General features: G+C 27.8%; 1 protein-coding gene across 5 annotated transcripts in view; it reads right to left on the bottom strand.

Moving 5' to 3' along the window:
• The window catches only part of LOC132941838 (potassium voltage-gated channel protein Shaw), a 162,733-nt gene that overhangs the window by 102,490 nt on the left and 47,592 nt on the right, over positions 1-12,651 (bottom strand). Inside the window, exon 1 of one of the 5 annotated variants that reach the window (XM_061010043.1) lies at positions 8,626-8,790. The exons of the other annotated variants lie outside the window; for them this stretch is intronic. The gene's annotated coding sequence lies outside the window, so the exon portion shown is untranslated. Of the gene's footprint in view, positions 1-8,625; positions 8,791-12,651 lie in introns of those variants that run through there. 5 annotated transcript variants of the gene reach the window in all.

Here is a 12,651-nt window from a genome sequence, read left to right as displayed (position 1 = left end):
TGGTAATATTTTATGGTAACTAAAATCTAAATAAAATTATACAAAATACAAATAATTAATCACCTGGTCACCCAGGACATCATTTTCGATTTTAGTTTAAACTCGTTTATAATGTATAAGATTAAAAATATGTGTTCCACAGATAGAGTAAAACAAACGATATTTTTCCCACGATTTTTTGAGCGGTTAATTAAAATATGGTTTATGATAATATTAATTACGCAGATAAAAAATTAACCACAAAAGTATTGGAAATGGATCGATTTATACCCATTGATCAGTTAAATTGATACACTTAATTATAATTTGCGTTTGAACTTTCAATTACGACCACCTATACCCAAATTTATACTTTAACAATTAATTGAAAATATGAAAATGTTATCAATAATATATCTATCTATATACTTATTTTACAATACACTAATGCAAGAAAATAAAAAATAATATTTTTTTTTGAACCTAACCATAAGTAGAGATTGAATGATGATATTTAATTGAGTATAAAAACCCAAATGGAATAATTTGATTCTGATCAGCTGGTTAGGCAATTTACAAGTAGGTAGGTGGAAGTAATGTAGTATCGTTAACATGTGGCTATGTGAATGAAAATATTGTATATTAGATGTAAGTCAATTGACCATTATAATAGGCATTATACATATTTATGTTTTAATGATCGTATTTTATTCAGTTCCGATAGTAATTGTGATTCCCGTAAAATTCTGTAATTTTTAATATACACAACGAAACGAAGTACGGTGGTGATTGGTCGAAGCAGACTTGTTGTGATTTTTTAACGAGCATCTCACAATAATTAAGATAGTAACATATGTTAGTAATTGATCATTAAATAATTGTATCTAAAATGTTCGAGATGTGTACGAATTCATACAATTAATAATTGTATTCCTATTATTCCTTATATATTTATATAGGTTATATTTATTATATTATCTATAGTCCACCCAATTGTTGAATACGGTGCTGTTGTTTGGGACCCAACACTGATTCAGATTCACAAATGGTTGAGTATGTGCAACGCAGATTTCTTCTTATTGCTTTCCACATCCTAAACTTGTGCATCTCACAGCCATTACCCCGTTTGCCAAATGTTAAAGAAGAAAAACTTATAAGGTATCTTGTATGACATTTTTAAGCTTTATTACCAATAAACAAAAATGTTTATACTATGTTAGTTGTTAATACATAATAGTTAGAGCATTATAAATATTTGGTGAACATTTCAAGTGTGTACAATTATTCATTTTAAATAAAAACAAATTGAACACAGTTGAATTACAACAAATAAACTAATTTGATTCTGTCGATAACTAGTTACTGCGTAAAATTTTTATTTTTCAAGAACAATTATTTTAAAAAGTACTCAGAATTTTTTTCCTCTGACCCCCTGGAAGTACCAAGTAGATTCAGTTTGCTACCAGAAACCCCTTTCTAGTTTAAGATCAAAATATTTTAATTACCATGGAAAGTTCACACAGGTCACAGAATATCACACAAAAACACATGATTTTAAAATCACGTTCATTGATTCCTCTCTGAATTCAAAACATTTTGGTAACTATTCATGAAAAAAATATAAATATGTCAACACATAGAGTCATAGCATATAAGTAATACGATATTACTAACCCAATATTTGGTTATATGAGTAAAATACTTAAGTTTTAATTTTCTTCATAAAGGTACATTGTACAAGCTTGAAAATTATCTAATGCGGTTAAAGTTAATTGTTATATAGTAATAATAATAGCCACCATTATTTAAACCATTATATTATTATATTATTATAATATACGTTTTTTTAAATGTTATTGCGATTTAATAAAAATTAAGAATTTATACATTAATAAATAAAACATGCATTAAACCACGAGTGTTTACTATCGTTTACTTAAATGTCAACTTTATGTGAATTTTATACATAGATGCATGTATCTGTAAAGTGTTAATTCGCATGAAATGTTATCAATAGATTTCTGCCAAACTGTTCTGTAAGCACAACAAGCCAAGTCATAATAAACACTAAGTATGAATGTGTAGAATGTGCATCATATTATTGTATAAAATTATTATAATCGTATAGCAGAATTTCCAATTAATTAATTTTCAATGAGTCTCTGTTATTAAAAATGTTACCTACCTACCTATTCAATTATCTATTATAATAACTGAAATTAAATTTTTCTATTCTATTTTATCTCATCAACAATTATATTTTAAACTACCATTCAAACGGAAAAATATATGATTTACCTTCATATTCCTATACAAAATTATTAATATATTATAATATCCACCTGTATTTATACCCGTAGGTTTTAAAACAAATAAAATAAAATATTGCAAGAATAAAAATTGTTTGAAATTTAAATAAAAAGAATAAATTGTTATTGATTTAGCATTTCAGTGGCTTATAATTTATAGAAAGTGGAAGAGAAATGAGAGATCATTTTACAAAAAGGTTTGAATCATACAATGTCAATAAAAACATGGTTATAGACCAACATGTTTGCTTAAAACTGTATATTTTTATATTTTATAAGTACACAACTAATAAAATGTAGATTTGTTTTTCTCGTGGCAAATAGTCATAATAGCCCGGGTTATCAATTACCAATCTAAATCGTATTATTATTGTATATGACATTCCAGCATAATTAAGTAACATTTGAATAAAATATAAATGCAACAACAATTATAAAATATAATATGATGATACAGTTTCATCATACTATGAAACAATAATAATTTTCAACATGAAATACATATGAGAAATTTAGACCATCACGTACAATAAAATCACTAATTTACTATTGGGCTTATGTCGTAGAATTTCAGATATTACTTATATAATATATTACTATAAGTATTTTTGAATGTAATGCAACGAGTTTGAACGATAGCCGATAAGTAGGTTGTATGTATTAGGCCACAATATATTTTTTGCATTCAATTAAATTAATTTATTAACTAACCTAATAGTTTCATTGATGATGAAATGTTTTTGTTGATGCAATATCATTGAAAACGATGATAGAGTTTATAATTAGAAAATAAAATGTTTCAAGTAGGTATGAATGTATAATATAACTTGTATATTACCCATATTATTTCATTTGCATGTAGGTAATCGACATTGAGTTAATTTCAAGCATTATTTAAAAAACGAAAAGGCTTTTTTCATCGAAAAAGTACCTACTAAATAAACCAAATATAACATGGACATTTATTGATGATTCTGCAAGTGATGACGTTACAGCGCGTTTGTTTGATTATAAATCACAATAAATTCGACGATCATTATATTTTGCACCAGGCACACTTTAATGATAGGGCAACTTTATTTTTTTGTACAAAATCATTTTCATTATTTTATTATATACGTTTAGTTAAATGCGTATCATATCATAAAAACAGAACAAATAATTATATATTCCCGAATATAATAATATTATTATCACGATGCGGTTAAACATAATTTATAACTTTCATTTCCGCGTATACCCTCTTTTGTATTTACGGCTAACACCTGGACGCAAAACGGATACGCTGCGGTCCATGTATCTGCGGAAATGATGACGTGACTACAGATATATAATACAACTAGATAGCTGACTTGGCTTTAATGTTGAAGTCGGTAAAATGGACAACTATTCTCATCAAATAGGCCCGTGTTTATTTTAATTTTAAATGTGATATGGCATTAACCAAAATAAATAAATAACATTTTGATTTTATATACTGCTATATTACAGTGCATTCGGATCGTGTCAATGAAAACATTATAAACATGGAACTCTTTAAAAGAAAACCGGCAAATTTTTCGGCGTTAAAACATTACAATGCGGATATTGGAAATCCTAGTCATATTATAATATATCTGTGGATGTGACCGAGAACCTATAACCAAATGGAAACAGAATCAGTCTTTACTACATTGGTCCAAAAATACGTTTTACCTAGATATATAATTAAATATTGCAAGGGTTGAACGTTATACATTAGGTACTATCGTGTATACATTGCGAATGTTCAAATTAATTACGTGAAAGCGAATGGCTTTGTTTTCAGAATATAATCACCAACAGCTACTACAGAGAGTGTACAAGTGTACAAAAGAAAACCTGTGTGTTTGTATAATAATTGCTTGTTGACAACAATTGTACAATGTTTATTTAAAACAATCATAAAAAAAAATATACGGCCCCTAAAAATAACGATGGCCGAAATGAGAAAATAATTTTAAGAAGTTTTCGTCTACCAGTGCATTAATAAATTGTACAAATAAAAATTATATTCCAATTGCACATACAGTTTATACAATACCTACTTTTTATTATTAATTAGTTTGTTTTCAGTTACAAATATATTTTTATTTACATGAAATTCGTTTTAAACAATTGTCAATGTTTCATAAAAATTAATAATGCTAAAATTGAAACTCATAAACTTATATTAAATTGTTAAAATCAAAAAGAAAAAAACCAGATTCCTATAGTGCTTTAAAGTGCTAGTTGAGAAAGTTGGGCAACATTTTCAGAAATAATAACATTTTTTAACAAAGAAAATGTGAACAATGCGAATAAAATTAAAAATTCTGAACTATACATAGAATTAATATAATCAAATTCAATAAAAAAAAGTACGTAATTTAATTATTTAAATGCTCATTAAAATAATTAAATAGAAAAATACGTCTCGAAAATTGATAGCACAAAGCAAAGTAACAATTGTAATGTTCGTTTTTTTGTTTTCTGATTGAACATGTCCTATTGTTTAATAAAATCATATTGTCCCTATGCGTACTTCTCTTTATTTATTTTTATTAAAATTATACCAACAAACCACTGGTGAATAATAATTATTATCATAATTAATGATCAAAACAATATGATAAATTCCAATTTATGGTTACTTGAAAGTTGAATACAATATATTGATATAGATTCTTATTTCATTATAAAATATTACGTAGGTTCGTTGTAGAAAGCTTATAAAAGTTAATTCTAGACATTTTAAATCATAAACTAAAATAAATAAAATGTATTAAGCTAGCAGACTTCAGCGTATTAAATGGTCGACAATCAATAAAATATTGTGTCCATCCTTTAACGCTACAATAAATATAATTTTCAATTTACGAAACAGATTTCAAGAAAACTTCAACGAATGTTGCATAGTTTTTTGTTTATTTTATAATTTCATACACCTAATAATATTTAAAATTAATAATATTTGTGCAAATTACAACAATATATAATTCAGATTCAAACAACAATTTCATTTAGGAAAAACCAAGTCTCGACAATGTGCATTTTAAAGTTTTAAACACTTACAGTTTCTTAAGTGCGAGTACAATGAATTATGATTTTTATGTAAGTACATTTTATATTATTGCTTAACAGAAACAAACTAAACTACTTTTTTTAATTTAATGTATTTTTAACAAAATATCTTCATAATTTTATTTTCAAAATAATTTATTTTTCATTATTAGCTATTATTTAAAAATATCTTTGGCAGAGATTGCAGGTCATTATTATAGTGATTCACATACATTGTTTATTAACAATTAATTAAATATTTCACTGTTATATTTGCAGTTACATATTTTAAATAAGTGAAAATATTAAAATTAATCATACAAGCCTTATTTCAATTTTCACGTCATACTATATGTTTTTAATATGCAATTTAGGTAGTTCTCTTATATATTTGATAAGTGCATACATCATTATTAGAAGTAACTAATAATTTGAATCAATTATAATTCTGAGTTAAGTACCTATAGGGTTGTCATATAATATTATTGAGTTGATATTTGTCAAGATGTATATGTAAGTATGAGTTAAGAAGTATGAATAAGTGTATTTATTTAATCAAATTCTATAAGATGATAATAGTTTTAGTTTAAAATGTTTAAGCATACCTTTGCTATTTTTAGGTTAGATATTTTATGTTTACATTTTATAACGTTTCCTTCATATACTTCATATAATTCATATCCTTTATAGTTAATGCAGTAAGTTATATTATGTAGGTATTACTTATATATATATATATATATTATATATGCAGTAAGAATTATATTAAAATTTATATTATACATATTATATTATGATATATTACTGATTTGCTATGGAGGGACAATTTAAAAATAATAATTCATAGGTAGGTACTTACTAAATACCTGCGTGCTTAATTATTTTATAGGCAATAAAATATTATATTTTACAATTATTAATTATTAATTAATATTAGAGATATTTATTTATTATTTTATTTTAGTGGAGTAAATAATTTGAAACAATATGTTATAATTAGGTAATTCATTAATTATGAACATAGAGCAACAATAACCAACATTAACCATGACAAAACTATAATTTTATTTTAATGATAAATTACTATATTATAAATAGTGTCCCGTGTTCATGGTAAATTTATTGTTTTGATATAGATATGAAACAATAATGACCCTATCCCTATAATTAGTAGGAATGCGTAACTACTATTAGTAAATTGCATTATTTTTTTTAACTTATTTAAACTATATTGGTAGGTTTTTTGAAAATGTTTAATATATACTCTTTCATAATGTGATTATTTTGAGTACGATTATGACGCCAAACATGCAATTACGATTTATAATTAGTTAAAGTTTTAAAAATGTAATTTTACACACAATATATACGATAATAGGTACGAGAAAATCCATTACTATATTATTAAGTCTACGCATGATACGCGACAAAATCCTTCATTACCTATGTTAGTGTGCAATTTTGAAAGAAATCATAATTTATAATATCTATTTGATGTAATAAAAATGAAAAATACAATTTTAGATTAAAATTGTTAAAAAATATTTTTTTAAATAGTCTTTGGTATAATTATAATATATATACCAATAGTAAACCAAAAATTAAAGCGGACAATTAGAGACCCGCTCTTCTGTACAGTTGGAGTCGAGTGTACCTAGTCAGTGACTGTAATGAAAGTGTTAAATTTATAGTAGGTACCTATGTGTTTAAATGATTCTGAACAGAGACCGTTTGTTAGCCTATATTACCAAGTTCATCTCATCATATATTTATATTTCGAGACTGTAGTAATTTATTTTACTTTAAGTAATACGGTAAATATAAGCAATATAGCTTAATATTAATCCAAATATTTTAAAAAAGGCATTGCGTAGTGGGTATTTAGTGAAATATAATAATATAATACGTAAACGTTTCAAGTCCCCACAAATTATATTATGTCACCCATCCGATTTCCAACAAATAATAATTAATATCATTATTCTTCGTTAAACTATACAATTTCGTCAAAATTTGAACTTCAAACACTTATAAAAAAATAAGGTGCATATGTAATTCTAATATTTTTAAATTGCTGAAAAAAACTTTTCTTGGATCTTGTGTTAAATTATCAATAATCTTGAGTGAGCATAAATATTTTTATATAAAATAAAAAATTCACTCTCCTGTTAGAAAACATACTGTATAGATAGTTGAAGATTGAAACATTTTTACTGATCCAAAAGTTATCATCAATGTAGGTAATATTGCACCGCTCAGAAACTAAAAAAAGGAGGACCTGAGCTACAGTTTCACAATCCCATACACGTATACCTTTTGTACAAGTTAGATTGTATTACATAATGTATAATATTCAGTACACTTTTGTCCCGGATGAATTTCGAGACGTCTCTCACGCTGCCACCGCCGTCTCATTTCTACGACATTATAATAACATAATAATGTCTGTTGTCTTTATATAGGTACGCTTACCTGCACCCAACCTTATATATATATTTATATAACATATTATACACGTACATATATATAATATATATATACCTATGTATGATTTGCATACATTATTATATCGCTCAGCCAGAGACGATGGTGTCGGCGCACCGTTGAGAAGGGTGGGGGGTAGCCCCGAGCCCGCGAGCTCCTCGGGGACAAATTACGGACTATTCGAATGAGACGCTAACGGTATTAGCGGCGGCGGCGTCGGTGCTTAAGAAGGTCGTTCTGGATTAGTATACATACGTGCGCGCGCGCGTGAGTGTGTATATTCTCGGGGTAATTAATGACCGTTTCCGCACAACCCTTTTCTTTGCCCACGCGTCATCTGCGAACGGAAGCGGACATCAGTGGTGGAAGAAGGAGTGGGACGACAGGACTCTCCGCGTGGAACCACTGCGCGCTCGATTAACTCGTCGCGCGAGCAACCGGGTGGTGGATTAGCCGATCTAGGACGACGAGGATAGATTCGTATACAGTCGCGGTGAAGGAGGCTGTATGATGACGAGGGGCTTATGCTTGGGAAGATCTACGGTGGACAGAATTACTGTAATAATAATAATAATATATTTAATAATATCATACATTTTATATTACTCTTCCGTCGCGCGATAATCGGAAACTCATTTCGCTTTTATGAGTTGTTAATCCAGATGTAGGGAAGATACGAAACTATACTTGGTTGTACAGCTTGCATATTTTTTCAATATTGTATTATCGTTAATAATGAACTAACCTTTCATATGTATTTATTTCGTATGGGTATTGACATAATATAGTTTACCTTCAGTCTCCGCCATTCACCAATACTGAGCGTTAGGTAGTCCTTAAAATTACTATATTGGTTTATTATTGCCGTGTAGGGTATTTGTAGCTGGTTCGTTTCCCTCCCCCTGCATACGTTGGTATGGCCGAAATCCGTGTGATCAAAGCAACAAATTAACGTATCAATTCCACCACCAGACTCTGATCCACTACAACACAAATTAACGCCGCTGTCAGACCTTTCATAGGCCATACAATTATTGTTACTATATAAACTAAATATATTTTTTTCTTACATTGCCTTTGTATATCAAATAACTATAAGAACGCAAATTATCTAATAAATAAACTAAACGCCATTATGTAATGTAAGTGGATTAATATCATTTTTTGGGTTCCGTACGGTAAAACAGGACCCTATTACTAAGGCTCAGCTGTCCGCGCGTCCGTCCGTCTGTCTATCACCAGGCTGTATCTCATGAATCATGAAAGTTAGAAAATTGAAATTTTCACAGATTATGTATTTCTGTTGCCGCTATATTAACAAATACTAAAAATTATAGGCTAATATAAGCTGTGTTGTCAACATGTTTATAGATGATGGTACGGAACTCTTCGTGGGCGAGTCCGACTAGCACTTGGCTGGTTTTTAAAAATGTATATGGATATAATCTTAATTAAACTTTTCATATTTTATCCATATAAATTATAAATTTTACTGTATCAATCGTAACGACAGTAACTAGTACATATTAATATAATTCATATGAATGTGTAATTGTATCTTTAATTTGAATGAAATCGTTTTGTAAGTATTAGTGCGATTGCGTTATATTTATGGGCTTTACTGTGTGAGTATGGGTAATTAATTTTTATTCCTAGACAACTCCACATAGGTTTCCATACCCTAACCTAATACATTGCACGAATTAAAGGGGTAATCAAGTGGCACGTTACATATTATTATCGAATTTATATCACATTAGCATCTGATAGAATATAAATAATTTGGCGCACAATGCTCATTTAAATAGATTTTAATCAAATATTATTAATATTTAGTTTATACGTCCTAACTAACATAACTTATAGAAGTAAAAAAATCTTTAAATACAAATGGTTATAAAAATATTATAATTAGAGTATCTAAGTCTGTGTCCTGTGTCATTATGAAATTGTTTTATTTATAAAATATTCTGTTCCTACCTAATTAATTAAAATTTAATTTTGTTATTATATAATATATTTTAATGCTTTCCTACGGTTTGAATTTAAATTAACTGCAATAAAGCTTATTAAGTACTATAGGTAGTAACCTCAATTTATGTTAAGAATTAATAATTGTATAATTGTAAATTATGAAAAAGTATTAATTTTATATGACACTTCCTTATTTTAATTATATTTATTTGGCTCAATATATAAACAAGGTTGGCTACCCCTGTTAAAACTTTTTGATCAAGTAAATAAGTTAGGTTTGGTCAGAGTTTGGTTATTACACTATCATCTGTACTGCGGCTAACGAATCGTGCCCCTTATATATTATTTCCTGATCATCGGTACCATGTCCATATCGAAAAATCGTTTCTATAGAATATAATCTTATCAGTGTGCGTACAAGTTAAATGGACAATCCAATTTGTAAACGAGATGTATAATATTTTTTTTTTCTTTATTATACGTGTATGCACTTCGCGGGACGGCAAAGACGGATGGCGTCGAGTGTACATTAAATAAATGGTTCAACCGTTGCCGCTCGGGTAAAAAAGGATATCTACGATTTTCGTTCTAATCCTGCTGTAGTATAAGCATGGGAGTGTGGGACCTGACATTGCAAGATACCTCGACTGGCATTCGGACAATATATTACACAAAATGGATTATCTTGCTATAACGTATCAAACGGTTATTTACATTGTATTTTGTTGACATAGTATTGTTAAAAATAAATCTATAATAATGTTTGCAATATAAATGTCATCGAGTCCCAGTATAAAACACACAGTTTTGAAAAAAATTCTCATATCTACAACATTTAGTTTTATTTACTATATTTAGAGAATGTAATATAAAGCCACTAGCAAATGACATATTAAATAACGTATATTATAGACACTTTAAAGTTAGAGTACGTTCAATTCTATGAAAAAGCCGCGAGTAAAGGTGGATGTCACGGTTTCATAATTGAATAAGTTTTGAAATATAGAAAATAGTCGTGTGTGACGTCTTCGGTTGGTCTACCACGTGATGGCATATATCTTATACAATATAATATTGTAATGTTTTAAAGTTAGCCACGCCACGTATAATGATTTACATGACTCTATAAAAACTATTTTATTGTTTTTTTTATTATTTAAATTACTTGGAGGGTAATTTTCATTAATATTACATTAGCATATAGTTGTTTGTCTGTAGCTTCGGTACGCCGCGCCGCGATGACGGCAAACGTTTATTATTGTTTATGTAATAACAAAAATTATTTTAAAAGTTATTTAAATGCAGAAAAATTTTTATAAAATACTGGTTGCACCATTGTTTTAAAATACGTCAGATTAAAATAAAACAAAACAAAAATATTATTTACAACCCGTTTGGCATGAAACTAGGAAATTGAGCGTCTATCATGCAGACTGTTAAAAACAACGATAGATGCATCATATTGCCATTTTAATCCGGACGATTGTTTATATTTTTAAAAATACCTATTTAATTCAAGTTATATAAACTCTACTACATGTTGCTGTTAAAGTTGAATTTTAATAGTTTATAAGTTTTAATAATAATAATAATACCATTATTAAAAAAAAATAAAAGTAATTAATAGTAATTAGGTACAATGTACATAGGTAATAATTGCATTGTTTTCTGATTGATCATTTCTTGATTATTCTAGTGTTGTAAATAAATGATAATACGATTTCAATTAAATTCATTCAACTAAATTACTAATTAGACATTCAAAGTCATATTATAAACATTAAGATTAACGGTATTAAAATCAATACTTTTAGCTGAATTTATAATACGTTCCAGTCGTAAAGATACTTAAATTTAATTAACAACATTTTTCTTTACAATATTACAATTGACCATACTTATTCTGAACAGCTATAAACTAAACAATATTATATAACTAGCATAATTTGAATTTTATCACTGAGATACATGTAATAGTTGTAACATAACTCTTATTGTTTTAGAGAATTCAAGAAAACATTTGATTTTTGAAATTTCAACGAAATACTTCATGTAATTGACTAAGATGTATTTAATTATTAAAACGAAATTCCTAGAACAGTTCGCACTTTTACTGGTTATTATTTATTAATATTGACGTCTGGCGCGAGTCTTCGTCAGTCGATAAGACATTTATTGCAAAGTACCACGCATTTCAAGGAAAGAGCAAAGGATTGGCTGGAACATTATTTTACACTAACCGGGAACGAAGTCTGAGTCATTAGTCTATGGCCAGTAGATTTTCAAGTCCCTCGAGTTATTTTACTAGTTCGAAAGGGCTATAGCGTGCTTTACGCCACTGACACACGCCACAGCAAATTAAAACGTACATATATACTATTATCTACAACAAACAAATTCGTAAATTTTATAAAACAGTAATGTCCCGATTGAATCTTTAAATGAAACGTAGGTATTCGATGTTGAAATTCAACACTTAAATATTTAAAACGAGTAATGTATAAGAGACCGAAATTATAGGCATTATAATATTAAAATCTACATTTGTGTGTTAAATTGAAAGTAATAATCGTTTCATTTGGTAGTGGTAAAATATATTTTTAAATCTTCCAATTTGAATAATCGTTTATTTTGATTGTTAAACATCTAAATACAGGTACCATATGGTAAAAAAGCTGCATACGCCAAATTTGCATTCACTAACTGCTGTAACGACCCTAAAATAATATGGTACAAAGGGTGCTGATGCCAATTTATAATTTACAGTCTCACAAATATTGGTGCTCAAGCGTGTATACTGTATACTAATATAATCTTTAGTACAGAAATTTTAAATATATTTTTG

The sequence above is a fragment of the Metopolophium dirhodum genome, chromosome 3 (genome assembly GCF_019925205.1).
Source record: "Metopolophium dirhodum isolate CAU chromosome 3, ASM1992520v1, whole genome shotgun sequence".
Classification (NCBI taxonomy): Eukaryota; Metazoa; Arthropoda; class Insecta; order Hemiptera; family Aphididae; genus Metopolophium; species Metopolophium dirhodum.
Note: the sequence above shows the minus strand (reverse complement) of the source record. Positions and strands in the feature narration are given on the sequence as shown.